Source organism: Pristiophorus japonicus, chromosome 16 (genome assembly GCF_044704955.1).
Source record: "Pristiophorus japonicus isolate sPriJap1 chromosome 16, sPriJap1.hap1, whole genome shotgun sequence".
In the NCBI taxonomy this organism is placed as follows: domain Eukaryota; kingdom Metazoa; phylum Chordata; class Chondrichthyes; family Pristiophoridae; genus Pristiophorus; species Pristiophorus japonicus.
This window is the reverse complement of record NC_091992.1, coordinates 31199167-31213737: the sequence shown is the minus strand read 5'-3', so window position 1 is coordinate 31213737 and position 14571 is coordinate 31199167. Positions and strand designations below refer to the sequence as shown.

At 41.1% G+C, this 14571-nt stretch overlaps 1 protein-coding gene across 4 annotated transcripts in view; it reads right to left on the bottom strand.

Moving 5' to 3' along the window:
- The window catches only part of LOC139226422 (rab effector Noc2-like), a 300066-nt gene that overhangs the window by 174962 nt on the left and 110533 nt on the right, over positions 1-14571 (bottom strand). The window contains exon 1 of one of the 4 annotated variants that reach the window (XM_070857184.1): positions 10966-11063. The exons of the other annotated variants lie outside the window; for them this stretch is intronic. The gene's annotated coding sequence lies outside the window, so the exon portion shown is untranslated. Of the gene's footprint in view, positions 1-10965; positions 11064-14571 lie in introns of those variants that run through there. 4 annotated transcript variants of the gene reach the window in all.

Below are 14571 nucleotides of genomic sequence, written 5' to 3'. Positions count from 1 at the left end.
TATAATCTACCAAAATTCTCTGGACTCTGGGGAGGTACCAGCGGATTGGAAAGCAGCTAATGTAACGCCTCTGTTTAAAAAAGGGGGCAGGCAAAAGGCAGGTAACTATAGGCCGGTTAGTTTAACATCTGTAGTGGGGAAAATGCTTGAAACTATCATTAAGGAAGAAATAGCGGGACATCTAGATAGGAATAGTGCAATCAAGCAGACGCAGCATGGATTCATGAAAGGGAAATCATGTTTAACTAACTTACTGGAATTCTTTGAGGATATAATGAGCATGGTGGATAGAGGAGAGGTGTACCGATGGATGTGATGTATTTAGATTTCCAAAAGGCATTCGATAAGGTGCCACACAAAAGATTACTGCAGAAGATAAAGGTACGCTGAGTCAGAGGAAATGTATTAGCATGGATAGAGAATTGGCTGGCGAACAGGAAGCAGAGAGTCGGGATAAATGGGTCCTTTTCCGGTTGGAAATCAGTGGTTAGTGGTGTGCCACAGGGATCAGTGCTGGGACCACAACTGTTTAAAATATACATAGATGACCTAGAAGAGGGGACAGAGTGTAGTGCAACAAAATTTGCAGATGACACTAAGATTAGTGGGAAAGCGGGTTGTGTGGAGGACTCAGAGAGGCTGCAAGGAGATTTGGATAGGTTAAGCGAATGGGCTAAGGTTTGGCAGATGGAATACAATGTCGGAAAGTGTGAGGTCATCCACCTTGGGGAAAAAAAACAGTAAAAGGGAATATTATTTGAATGGGGAGAAATTACAACATACTGCGGTGCAGAGGGACCTGGGGGTCCTTGTGCATGAATCCCAAAAGGTTAGTTTGCAGGTAATCAGGAAGGCGAATGGAATGTTGGCCTTCATTGCGAGAGGGATGGAGTACAAAAGCAGGGAGGTGTTGCTGCAACTGTATAAGGTCTTGGTAAGGCCGCACCTGGAGTACTGCGTGCAGTTTTGGTCACCTTACTTAAGGAAGGATATACTAGTTTTGGAAGGGGTACAGAGACGATTCACTAGGCTGATTCCAGAAATGAGGGGGTTACCTTATGATGATAGATTGAGTAGACTGGGTCTTTACTCGTTGGAGTTCAGAAGGATGAGGGGTGATCTTAGAGAAACATTTAAAATCATGAAAGGGATAGACAAGATAGAGGCAGAGAGGTCGTTTCCACTGGTCAGGGAGACTAGAACTAGGGGGCACAGCCTCAAAATACGGAGGAGCCAATTTAAAACCGAGTTGAGAAAGAATTTCTTCTCCCAGAGGGTTGTGAATTTGTGGAATTCTCTGCCCAAGGAAGCAGTTGAGGCTGGCTCATTGAATGTTTTCAAGTCAAAGATAGATAGATTTTTAGCCAATAAGAGAATTAAGGGTTATGGGGAGAGGGCGGGTAAGTGGAGCTGAGTCCACGACCAGATCAGCTATGATCTTATTGAATGGCGGAGCAGGCTCGAGGGGCTAGATGGCCTACTCCTGTTCCTAATTCTTATGTTCTTATGTTCTTAAATGCGGCAATCCTGAAGTTACCGTCAGTCACTCATTGCTCCAACATTGACTGCACTGTGCCCCCCGACCTCCCCCAATCCCCCATAGCCGGCAATCAGTGAAACTGATGAAAACTTGGGTTTTTCCACGGCAATGTCACTGTTAAATACCCCATTAAACGTTAAACCTGGTTGGATTAGGTATAACTGGGGTTTTAAAAGCGAATTACATAAGAACATAATAGGGGCAGGAGTTGGCCATACAGCCCCTCCAGTCTGCTCTGCCATTTAATACGATCATGGCTGATCCGATTATGGACTCAGGTCCACTTTCCTGCCCGCTCCCCATAACCTCTTAATCCCTGATCGGTTAAGAAACTGTCTCTCTCTGGCTTAAATTTATTCAATGTCCCAGCTTCCACAGCGCTCTCAGGCAGCGAATTCCACAGATTTACAACCCTCAGAGAAGAAATTCCTCCTCATCTCAGTTTTAAATGGGCAGCCCCTTATTCAAGATCTAGTCTCCCCTATAAATGGAAACATCCTCTCTGCATCCACCTTGTCAAGCCCCCTCATAATCTTATACATTTCAATAAGATCGCCTCTCATTATTCTGAATTCCAATGAATAGCGGCCCAACCTACTCAACCTTTCCTCATAAGTCAACCCCGCCTCATCTCCGGAATCAACCTAGTGAACCTTCTCTGAACTGCCTCCAAAGCAAGTATATCCTTTCGTAAATATGGAAACCAAAAACTGTACGCAGTATTCCAGGTGTGGTCTAATCAATACCCTGTATAACTGTAGCAAGACTTCCCTGCTTTTATACTCCATCCCTTTTGCAATAAAAGCCAGGATTCCATTGCCTTCCTGATCACTTGCTGTACCTACATACTAACTTTTTGTGTTTCATGCAGAAGTACCCCCAGGTCCCGCTGTACTGCAGCACTTTGCAGTTTTTCTCCATTTAAATAATAACTTACTCTTTGATTTTTTTTCTGCCAAAGTGCATAATCTCACACTTTCCAACATTACACTCCATCTGCCAAATTTTTGCCCACTCACTTAGCCTGTCTATGTCCTTTTGCAGATTTTTTTGTGTCCTCCTCACACACTGCTTTTCCTCCCATCTTTGTATCATCAGCAAACTTGGCTACGTTACACTCGGTCCTTTCTTCCAAGTCGTTAATATAGATTGTAAATAGTTGACTGCTAAACTAACATTATGGCGCTGAAAAATGAATTTTGATTTTGTGGAGTGTCAAATTTCTCCATAATGATAAAAATTACAGTTTTTAAGAAGCATTTTTTTTTAATTATTTAGAAAAAAAAAGTTTGTTCATGATATTTCAGGTTCTACTTTATCCCCAGGCGAGAGCCCCAAATCTTTATTTTGCTTTCTAACATTTTTTTTTTAAAGTCCGAATAAAAGCAGTTTCTCATTTCCTGGTTCCCTATCTGTGAGAATTCTGCAATGTGATTGGCTGTTGTGGCAGCTGGTTGACATCACAGCAGATCGCACCAGAAAATTCCCACTACATTGCGCTGAAATAAATTACTCGTCGAAAAGAGCAAACTTCTCACCACAGTGATCGTGAGAACTGGGTCCAGGAAGCTGGTCAACACCTGGGGTATATCTGAGCCCTATTAATCCTCAGCCCACAAAATTTGGGTACATCAGGGAGGGATCTTGAAAGTTGGCCCCAGTGAATTTGTTTGTAGCTGTACACCAGTCAGCAATCAAAACAATTCACATATGATTGGAATCTACAAATACTTTTTGCCTTTCAGAGGCTCAATAAATTGATCATTTTGATTTCAGGGTAGAACATAAGAACATAAGAAAAAGCAACAGAAGTAAGCCACCTGGCCCCTCGATTCTGCTCCACCATTTAATAAGATCATGGCTGATCTGATCATGGACTCAGCTCCACTTCCCTGCTCACTCCCCATAACCCCTTATCGCTCAAAAATCTGTCTATCTCCTCCTTAAATATATTCAATGACCCAGCCTCCACACCTCTCTGGAGGCAGAGAATTACATAGATTTACAATCCTCGAGAGAAGTAATTCCTCCTCATCTCAGTTTTAAATGGACGGCCCCTTATTCTGAGACTAGTTTTAGTTTCCCGTGAGTGGAAATATCCTCTCTGCATCCACCTTGTCAAGCCCCCTCATTATCTTATATGTTTCGATAAGATTATCTTTCATTCTTCTGAACTCCAATGTGTATAGACCCAACCTATCTTCATAAGTCAACCCCCTCATCTCCAGAATCAACCTAATGAACCTTCTCTGAACAGCCTCCAATGTATATCCTTCCTTAAAGGAGACCAATACTGTACGCAGTACTCTAGGTGTGACCTCACCAATATCCTGTACAATTGTAGCAGGACTTCTCCGCTTTTATACTCTATCCCCCTTGCAATAAGGGCCAACATTCCATTTGCCTTCCTGATTACTTGCTGTACCTGCATACTAACTTTTTGTGTTTCATGCACAAGGACCCCTAGGTCCCTTTGTACTGCAGCACTTTGCAATTTTTCTCCATTTAAATAGTAATTTGCTTTTACTATTTTTTCTGCCAAAGTGGATAACCTCACATTTTCCCACATTATACTCCATCTGCCAAATTTTTGCCCACTCACTTAGCCTGTCTATATCCCTTTGCAGATTTTTTGTGTCCTCCTCACAATTTGCTTTCCCACCCATCTTTGTATCATCAGGATTGCACACTCCATGATGCAGATACAGCTTCCCATTAAAGATAGATCTGACCAAACCCAACTTAAAAAAAAAAATTCTGTATCTGGTCATATAAAATAAAAGATATAAATATTGAAACCTTGCATGATGGAGCTCTACTTCCATCATTGTTGCATTTAAAAGGTACGCTGCACTTTGTATTTAAAGTATTCGTATTCATTTTTTTAAGCATTTCTAATGGAAAGAACAGGTGGTGAATAAGGCAAGGTAGCATAAATAAACAAAGGAGGGGTACGTATTAAGTATTTACAGGAAGCTTTCTAAAACAGTTTTATGGGTCTCAAAACAAATTGTTAATATTTCATATTTCAACAAATTGTCTGAGCAATTTGTAATATGTGAATAAATGCTTCAAGATATTTATTGCTGTGTAAACAATAGTTAACCGACATGCAAAACAAATTTATATTTCTGCTATAGTGAATGCAGAGATATAGCTTATTCATAAAATTTATTGACTTAACCATACTGCTCTGCATATGTGTCAGTTGCAGCAGGTCATCGGTGGAGTCTCAGTATCTGGAAGATAATGATGTGGTTTCACAGATAGTATATATCTAGTTAAACTTATGTGTCCAGTACTGTATCATTCATTGAGCACACTGTTACCAGTGTTGCAATCCACAGTATCGGCTGTGATGCAGTCCTGAGACTGTATGGAGATCGAAGACCAGCTGCAGTCATTTGTTTTGAATCAAGATCAACTTCAGAAAGAATGAAAATGGTATTACTGAAAGGCTAGAGTTGGTGTTGGGCCAAGAAAAATGTGTATTTCTGAATCAGACCTTCTCTTCTGCAACATTGCACTTAGAACAAATTTTAAGAGGTAGATTTGGCGGGAGCTAACTTAATCAACCACAACAATTCTACTCTCGCATCCATGATCTAATTAACGATGCACCATACTAAATCTCCCAAGTGTTTTCAGAGGTGAAACTACCCTTGTATTTTTTTTATATCAAAGAATCAAAATGCGCACAATTCCACGTAATAGTGATTATTTTTTGTCCTGACATTAAGACCCTTGTTCGTTTACAGAGGCACAGGCACTGGCACCCCACCAGCACATTATCCAATGGGTCATTCTTTATGTTTGAGCTGACAATGATTGTTGGCAAGCTATTGAACAATGGAGTGCAATTCTGTTCTTATCTAACCTCCACACACACACTATCATCAGGGGTCAATGAACACCAGGAGTAGAAATCCTGTCTGATTTTTACCCTCCCTCGCCCAGGAGTAATGATGTCAATTAAAGTGTTCCAATTGCTTTCTCAGCAAAGATCAGCTAACAGTACATGAGGCTGAGAATAGGAGCGAGCCTAGAATAGAATATTGGGGGACTCCCGAGGTAGTGGATGGCAGGAGGGGGTTGGGAGAGGAGTCGAGGAGGGCAGGAAAAGAAGCCATTGCATGAGATTCTCTGGCTGACTGGACAGGTAAGAGGCAACGGCAGTGCCACTCTGCTGGACAATGGAGGAGAGGCGTTCGAGGAAGATGGCGTGGTCAGCTATGCCTAAGGTTGTAGACAAGCAGGAGGAGATAGGATAGTGCAGCAGGATCACATATCTGTGACTTGGATAAGGGCCATTTCAGGGCTGTGGTGGGGAGGAAATCTGATTGGAGTGTTCAAACAGTTTCAATATTGCTATCCTGCTGCACATAGTATGATACTAATAACTTAATTTTTTTCTTTCTTTGTATTCTTGCTGTGTATAATTTTCCAAAAGGAAGGTTTAAAAAAAGAATTAACAGAATATAAAGCTGCTGCTTGCTCTTTTGTGGCCCATGCAATGGTAGCAGCATTGTCAAGTCCCCCGTCATGTTGGAGGTCACCATTGACCAGAATCTTAACTGGACCGACCACATGAACACTGCGGCTACAAAAGTAGGATAGAGGCAGAGTATTCTGACTGGTGTCTCACCACGTGCCTGGATGAGTGCAGCCACAACAACACTCAAAAAGCTCGACACCATCCAGGACAGAGCAGTCCACTTGATCGGTGCTCTTGCCACGATACACCATATTATTAACTATTAAAACCACTGAACCAAAGAAGCAGGGGTTTACCCGAATGCAGTGAACCCCAACATCAGCTGAGAGATTTTCTTTCTGCCCCTCAATTTATGTTTTGGAAAAAAAATCATTTTTGTTTGTCCAATCAGAAAATCAGATTGCACCAGGCAATTTTATGACTGACAGTGAGAATATTAATTCACAAGGTATGTGTAAGAGGAAAAAATAGATTTGGCATTAGGGGGTATTTACAAAATGTTTTAAGTTAGCCAGAAAAGGGAGATAGCTGAAAAATAAACCTCACTGTGTTTCAAGGTTTATTAGAATTAGAATGTTCTCTTATCTCTCTTGCTTGACCAGATGGAGTTTTCCATTGTTACTTTTGACCCCTTGCCCTGTTTATTTGCCCTTCTGGGTTTCCTGTGATGGGGCCTCCTGTAATTAATCGCTCAGATATGTTATTTCCTTTATACGCCCTTATAAAATGGACCACTACAAAGGCCGATGTTAGCTCATTTAAATTCCGAGGCGAGGTCCAGTCCTAACCATATAATTATAACAGAGTTCAATAGCCCCAATAACCAGAAGGCCGCCAGGTCAGCACATTCTAGCAGGATGAGATCACCCTAGGAAGGCCTGAACCTGGTCTGTCAATCCAAGGTATTACTGATAAGGTAACCAATCAGGAGTCATGGGAAGTTGTATTGGGGAAGCAAATGGTCTTTTGAACATTGTATAAAAGATGGCTGATTTTTTTGTTCAGCGAGCGGTTCCATCCACAGGCAGCTGTGTTGAGAAATCGCTCCCGGACTTTTCGTAATTAAAAGATCGTTGTACCTTGCCTTCAGTCTACTAACTTCGAGCGTTGCTCCGACGGATTGGGTCGAATATCGACCCCTTATATCAGGGGGTCGCTCGTGGAAAGAGCAGCCTTTCTGCTATTCCCTTATAGTATGTAATGGGTTTGGGGGTAATTTTAACCTAATTCACCGGGCACGAAGCCCATGGGATCGGGTGGAATGCCAGTTTTACTCCCCGCCTGATATTACACTGTTCACTTCAATGGAGACTAAAATCGGGCGGGGTGTAAAACCTGCATTGCACCCGATTCCAACAGTTTCCCAATGGGCAGGTTAGGTTAAAATTGGCTCCTTTGTGATTGTAAGTCCTGCTCTTCCCAATGAATCTTATACTCAGCAGGAGGCTGCTCCACGCTCCATTCTAGCAGTTGTAGTCCCATCAGAGTAACACATAGCAAAAATGATGCATTCTGGAAGTCCACTACTTGGGTAATTCTCTTCTAAACTAGGCCTAGATATACAACACAAGCTTGGGAATGTAGTAGAACTGAAGCCCCAGACCCCAGAGGGAGGAACAGGCTGTGTAAGGGAGCATTTCTAACACACAATTGTGCTTTTTGTTTTGGCGAATTGTTGAACTATTTGTACATGAGATGTTATTATTAGCTATACCGATTATGTTTCATGGTGAACCAATATGGTCATCCACTTGGAGAAAGATTTTTTCCCAAATTTTTATTGCTTTGATTTCTTAGTAGTTATTTCTGCAGAACCTCTGTCCTTTTGGCCCTCAATTGGAGTTCAGGACTGGAACATCGGGTCCTTCATTGAAAAACACCTGTGAACTCGTGGAAGCAAGTCATCCTCATTCGAGGGACCGCCTATGATGATGGTGATGACAGCTCTACATCTGGTTCTCTGCTGATCCAGACTCCTCTTGTCCTGGCCCCACAAGGAAAGTATAAAAACGCTTTTTAAAAACTTATTGTTTTGGACTTCTTCTGGCCCAGATCCTCTTCCCCTCTCGGCTGGCCTGACTGGAAATTCAATGCCGCTCCCAGCTCAGGCTGCAGAGTTAAAATTGCAGTTGGGTCTCGATGGCATTATCGGTATCTGACACGCATGTAAAAAAAAGGACCTCACCGGGCAATTGAGCAGGTTACAATTGGGGACAGCCAGCTCCCTTGAGATCCACGGCAGGCAAGTAACTTGGGCCATTTTAACTATTCACTTGATCAGTTTCCAATGGATGGGTAGAGTTAAATTTGACCCTTACATTTTGGTAGATGGTAGAAATATGTCAAAAATCCAAAAAACACAGATCAAACAACAGGTTTGTAAATACACTTCTAACTCCTTGTTAACTGTAACCACTCTTGTCCCTTCAGCTACTGTAATAATCTCCTACCATGAGGAAAATAAATATGGGGAGCATGGGAATCTGATCAGTATGCATGGTGATATCTACAAACAAGTGCTATCAGGTACAAGCACAAAGTATTATATTTCGATACGTGCACACACACATGCATTGTGACCTCATGTCGCTTATGATGCGCATCTTAGAGGTAAACATTGTTTTCCCCAATTTTACATTTCATTTTAGTCTTTCACCTGTTTATTTGATTTCTTAGTATTTGTTTTTCTGCACACCCTCTGTTATTTTGCCTTATTCACTACAATTCCTCTCTGTTGCCCATTTGCACCACTCCTGTTGCCTTACCAAATTTTATCATGCCAATAGCACCATGCCCTAAGTAAATACAGAAGTAGGATTAAGAAAATATAGAAAAGACCCTTCACTAGATTTTGGTGAAAGTTATCCAATAAACAGGCCAAAGACAGCAGAAAAGGGCATGAGAAACATTTGGAGACTGTGGCATAATGTACCACAGAATGGCTGCATGGCTTTCACAAAACTCCAGTGAAGAGATCCATTAACATCCCCCCACTATACAATGAGCCTAATCCTAATGTGTGTTTGGGCAGGGGGCAAATGCAAGACTGTACAAATGTCTCACTTGAATAGTGCTCAAAGGCTGTAACACAATTTAAGGTTAGTTGCCAAAATCCTTAAGCTACTCTCTTCTGGTTTGGCGCATCATCTAAACCCCTCAGCTGTATTTAAACTCAGCTTTTCTTCATTTGGTCATGTAAATATCTAAATACATAACCTCACAATTGACGAAGGGTTCAGGATTCAACCCCAGCAATACATCATACAAGCACAGCATTGATGAAATGTCAGTTATGGTTGAGAATTTTCTTAACTTAGACTTTCAAATTCAGTGCACCAACCAAAGAAATGTTCTTACTTTAAAAGCAGGAAGTTTCAAAAGCCATCAACCGTAGCTTGTTCTCACTGGATTCTACTCAATTTGTTAGACAGAAAATAGCAGCACTTGAGAAAGGTCTATCTATTTCAGAGAGGTCACAGACCCTACAGAACTAGAACAGCTTATGAAGCCTAACTTGGAGACTTTTGAATCCCATGGTGAGCTTTTCCACTGGTAGCCATATGACTGTATTGTGCTGCCGCATTAAACATCCTGTTCCTCACATCACTATGTTTGCATGCCTGACTTGGACCATGTAATGGGAAAACGAAGAACTCTGTATCCTTGCAGCTTGCTCTGACCAACTAATTGTTAATTACATCGGAAAATATTTTAATTGTTGCAATATCAGTTTGCAATTGTTGCTAATTGGAACATCTTATTTTAGTCTTGCTACACTAGATATTGTAAAGCATATTAAAAAAAGGTCTTATATTTGTAAAGGAGATGTGTGCCTACCTGATAAGCAGTATGGTTTAGACTGGGAACTCAGCAGAATGGGGGAAAATTACAATCAAACTAGGGTTGCATCAATTTGTTATGAGTCATGCTGGTGCTCCAAACACTGCACCACCCTCGAAACCAGTTTTAAATTGATGGTTTCATTTTAAATTGACAACATTCACATATCTATTATTAAAGTTTTGAGAACACCCATCACAGTCCAGTCCTCACATATTGTTCAGTTGTGATTGGTTGGCAGTTTATATAATTTAAAACAAAATACATACAAAAATAAGAAAACCAAGTATACAAAAAATAAAAAGGGTTATTTCCTTGTTTTCCCCTTCAGCTTAAGAAATCCTGCAAAGGTTGATAATATAGGACAGCAAAGAAACTTGCAACGATAATAAATAGCTTCTAATTGACCCAAGGTCCCATTGAGACCACTGCCGAAGCAATAGCTTTAAAGAAGCAGGCTAGGTTAGCAACTAAACATTACAACCGTGCTCCAGACCTAAGGCTACCTCCAAACAATCACAAAGGAAATCAGCTGCTTTTTAAAAATAAATATTGCCAGTTTTGTCTTTTACAATTTAATTACACATTTTTTTTGACATCCTCCAAGGCAATTTTGATTTCAGCAAAAATTGAGAATTTAATCTGCAAAGAATGACCACATCTTGAAAAATAAATATAATAAAATACATACATACTATATAATATTCCAGTTAATAACTTTCTTTGAAATAAACAGAAAACTAATTAAGTTCAAACTTCCCTATTGTTAACAAATACACACTCAAATTTACTCTAAGTTAGCAGTTCCATACCAAGCATGCACATTAAATAGAAATTCTAATGCTTAAGATTTACACTCAACCACAGAAATTACAGCAAACAATTTAGATTTTTATATTATTTTACACCAACTCCCTTCTCATTAATTTGATATATCGATGAACATAACCCTCCAAGCTAGGAGAATAATACAACAGGGCTGACAATTCTGTACTGTACTTTGACTAGTAAGAAAAAATTGACTCTGCCCACAATTCCCAACTAAAACAGGACCAAACACATCGCACACCATATTTAGGCAATAATGTACCTGGGATATGGTTCAATGGGCAGCAAAACCCTGTGACATGATCATTCTACATGAAAACTGGACAGTCAGTGCCAAGAAGCCATGAAAGTCGAGCCGGTCCTGTCTTCACCCAACATCTGCTGAATGCTAGTTTCAGCAACTCTGGTTGGACATTTCCTGGAGGTTTCATCACATGACCAACCGCCCTGCCCAGTCAAACAGCTTGTTTTCCCATCACCAATATTTTTATAAACTAATTATAAAAGTGTTCATAGAAAATGGAGAAAAAAAAACCATCCCTTTATTGCCCCATGGTTTTTCTTCCGGGTTGCTCACAGCAGTGTCCAGGAGATTAATTATTAATTCCTGGAGACTCCAACGATCCTGGTAAGTTGGCAACACCAATACTTATACTTACAGCAGAGTTGCTGGACAATAATCAAGACTGAGAGCCCTGACTGATTTCCCCCCTCCCCTCCTTGCTATCCAGGCAGACAAAGAACCAATTATAGCACCATCCCCATTTTAACATCAATGATTAACTATTTCAGCACATAAAAACAATACATATTGCAATGGTAACAAGGGTTATTTAATCATTGTGATTTGGATTCAGGCCAGCTACATTTTACCAAGGTCCAACTATGCCATCAAAATTAATAGGAATACTTATTTTAAAACAATATTAAGTAACTGTTATAATACACTAATATGTTGCCAGTATTTATTTTTATATATGACGACATAGCGTTTTCAGTGCTTTGCAAAATTCTTCCATGATATATCTTTAATCTCCCTTGGCTGCTGACTAGGTTTCAATTAAACAATGAGATTCAGATCACCATCTAAGATCCTCCCACTAATCACTACATTCCTGAGTCACGTTATGCAAGCCAGCCCAGAAAATGAGCAAAAGCCAACAGTTCAAGAACAGCCCGAATACAGGGAACTCCCTCCCATTTTTGGAGCCTACTTTAAATCTGCCTCAAGCAGCAACCCTCAAAACTGTTTCAGAATCATTAAATCACCTCAAACAAAAATGCCACCCTCAACCAAATGTACTCTCCAACTAATGCCTCATCTCTAACCTTCTTTTCCTCTCCCAGGCTGCAATGTATTGTTGCCTTGCAACCCTTTGCTCATCTCTCCCTGAACTCAAGTCCCTACAGTGCAGCTTCCAGCCTTCTTACAGTACAAAGACTACTCAGGCCAAACTCATAAAAACATCCTGTGTGATTAACTATGGTACATGATTTCCCCCTTTCCCTTCACCCCAACACTGGTGACAGATCAGCTGCCTTAGTCCCTAACACCCTCTGCACCTTCAACTGTCTTCTCAAAATCCATCTTTTCAACCATGCTTTTACTTACCCTTACAATATCACTAGTTGTTCAGCTTCTGTTCCTTTTTCTTCCCTCTCTGTAAAGCACTTTGAGGAATTTTCTATGATGAATACATTATGATCAAGTCTAAAATTGACTATTCCAACGCACTCTTGGCTATCCTCCCACGTTCTACCCTATATAAACTCAAGGTCATCCAAAACTCTGCTGAGAGTGTCCTAACACACACCAAATCCCGTTCACACATCACCCCTGTGCTCGCTGACCTACTTTGGCTCCTGGTTGAGCAACACCTGAATTTAAAAATACTCATCTATGTTGTCAAATCCCTCCAAGGCCTTGCCCCTCCCTACCTCTAATCCCCTCCAGCCCTACAACCACTCCGAATCTCTGTGCTCCACCAATTATGGCCTCTTGATGATCCTCTATTTTAATCTCTTCATTATTGGTGGCTATGCCTTCAGCTGCCAGCCCTAGGCTCTGGAACTCCTCCGCCCCCCACCCCCGCTAAACCACTCCGCCTCTCTAAGACACTCCTTAAAGCCTACCTCTTTGACCAAGCATCTGCCCTAATATCGTCTTATGTGGCCTGGTCAAATTTAGTTTGAAAATGCTCCTGTGAAGCTCCTTGGGATGTTTTACGACGTTAAAGGAGCTATATAAATGCAAGTTGGTATAGAAATTATGGTTGTCAATCATTCAAGCAAAAATAATGTATGCTGCAGTCACAGATATTGTAGATACAAAAATAATAGTTCTAAGGACTTCAATACAACTTTATGGGCTGATTTTCTTTCAATGGGAATTTAACCAGATACACAGGAACTGAAACCTTTTACCACACCTACAATAATCCCAACCAACAGAAAACTGATTCATTATCACATTTGTCTCTGTCGCAGATACCATACCAGCCAGAGGCATCTGAGGGATTACCTGGCGATGGTATGCTGATTTACCGATTATTAAAAATACTAATTCCCAAGTAGCTTCGGGAGGGATTAAAGCATGTCAATGTCATCGAAACACAACCTTTGAACCAAGTTCTGATGGGTCATACGAACATTAACCTGTCTTTTCCTCTTTCAATGTATTTGTTTTTCATTGTGCTGCTAATTACAAATACTTGTTTTTAACGGTCAGTGAAAATGCTACACAATAAATACGTAACCTTTTAGCCAATCATGCGATTTAGTATTAGAGTGTAGTGACGTTAATTTTTGCTGCCATTGCCTGGTTACTGACTACACTGCACATATTTTATTACCTGGGTAGTAGTTACTGCAAATAGTTCCATTACACTTGGCATCCGAACAGAAGCATTATACATTTACAGTTAACCCTATTGTGTCTGTATGCAATTATATTATACATACACAACAAACCCCATCACCACCCATTTGAAATGTCGATCCAAGTATCATGAATGGGCAAGACAATACTATTTTCAGGTCACAAATGTGAAATCTACATTCCATCTCGATGTTATCTGAATAGGCAGCATTTTGCACATAATCTCCACTTGACAGGTGAAAATAAGTGTGAATTGAAATTTCCCACAATCCTTAGAGGGTGCCCCATGAATCACAGCAACGAGCACATCAATGTTAATGTGGATGCACCATCATGTCATATATCTCCCACATTTGGCACAACAGTAATTGTTAGAACTTCATAAGGAAACATCATCTTTACAATTCAGGACATTTCTTGTGGTTTTCAGTCTTCCATTCGCCTCGTCTCTGGCCCCCTACGTGCACCATAGGAGCTCCATAGAAAATACGCTCGATCAGCTCTGCTGGAAGGGCCACATCGTCCACGTGCCCGATACAAGACTCCAAAAACAAGCGCTGTAGATGGAGCATCGACACGCAAGTGAGCCCCAGATGAGCAGAGGAAACACTTCAAGGACACCCTCAAAGCCTCCTTAAAAAAAATGCAACATCCCCACCAACACCTGGGAATCCCAGGACCACTCAAAGTGGAGGAAAAACAGCAGAGAAGGCGCCGAACACAGAGTGTCCTCGCTAGGAGCAAGCTGAAGCCAAGCATAAACTGCAGAAGAAGCATACAGCATCCCAAGCACCCCACCCACCCGTCCCTTCAACCTCCGTCTGCCCCACCTGTGACAGAGACCGTAGGTCCCACACTGGACTCAGAGAACTCATTTTTAGTGTGAAAGCAAGTCATCCTTGACCCCGAGGGACTGCCTAAGAGAAGAGACCATCAGAAACAATTTCAAGGGACTTGCTTAGAGGAGCTGCAAGGGTTAATTTACGCCCA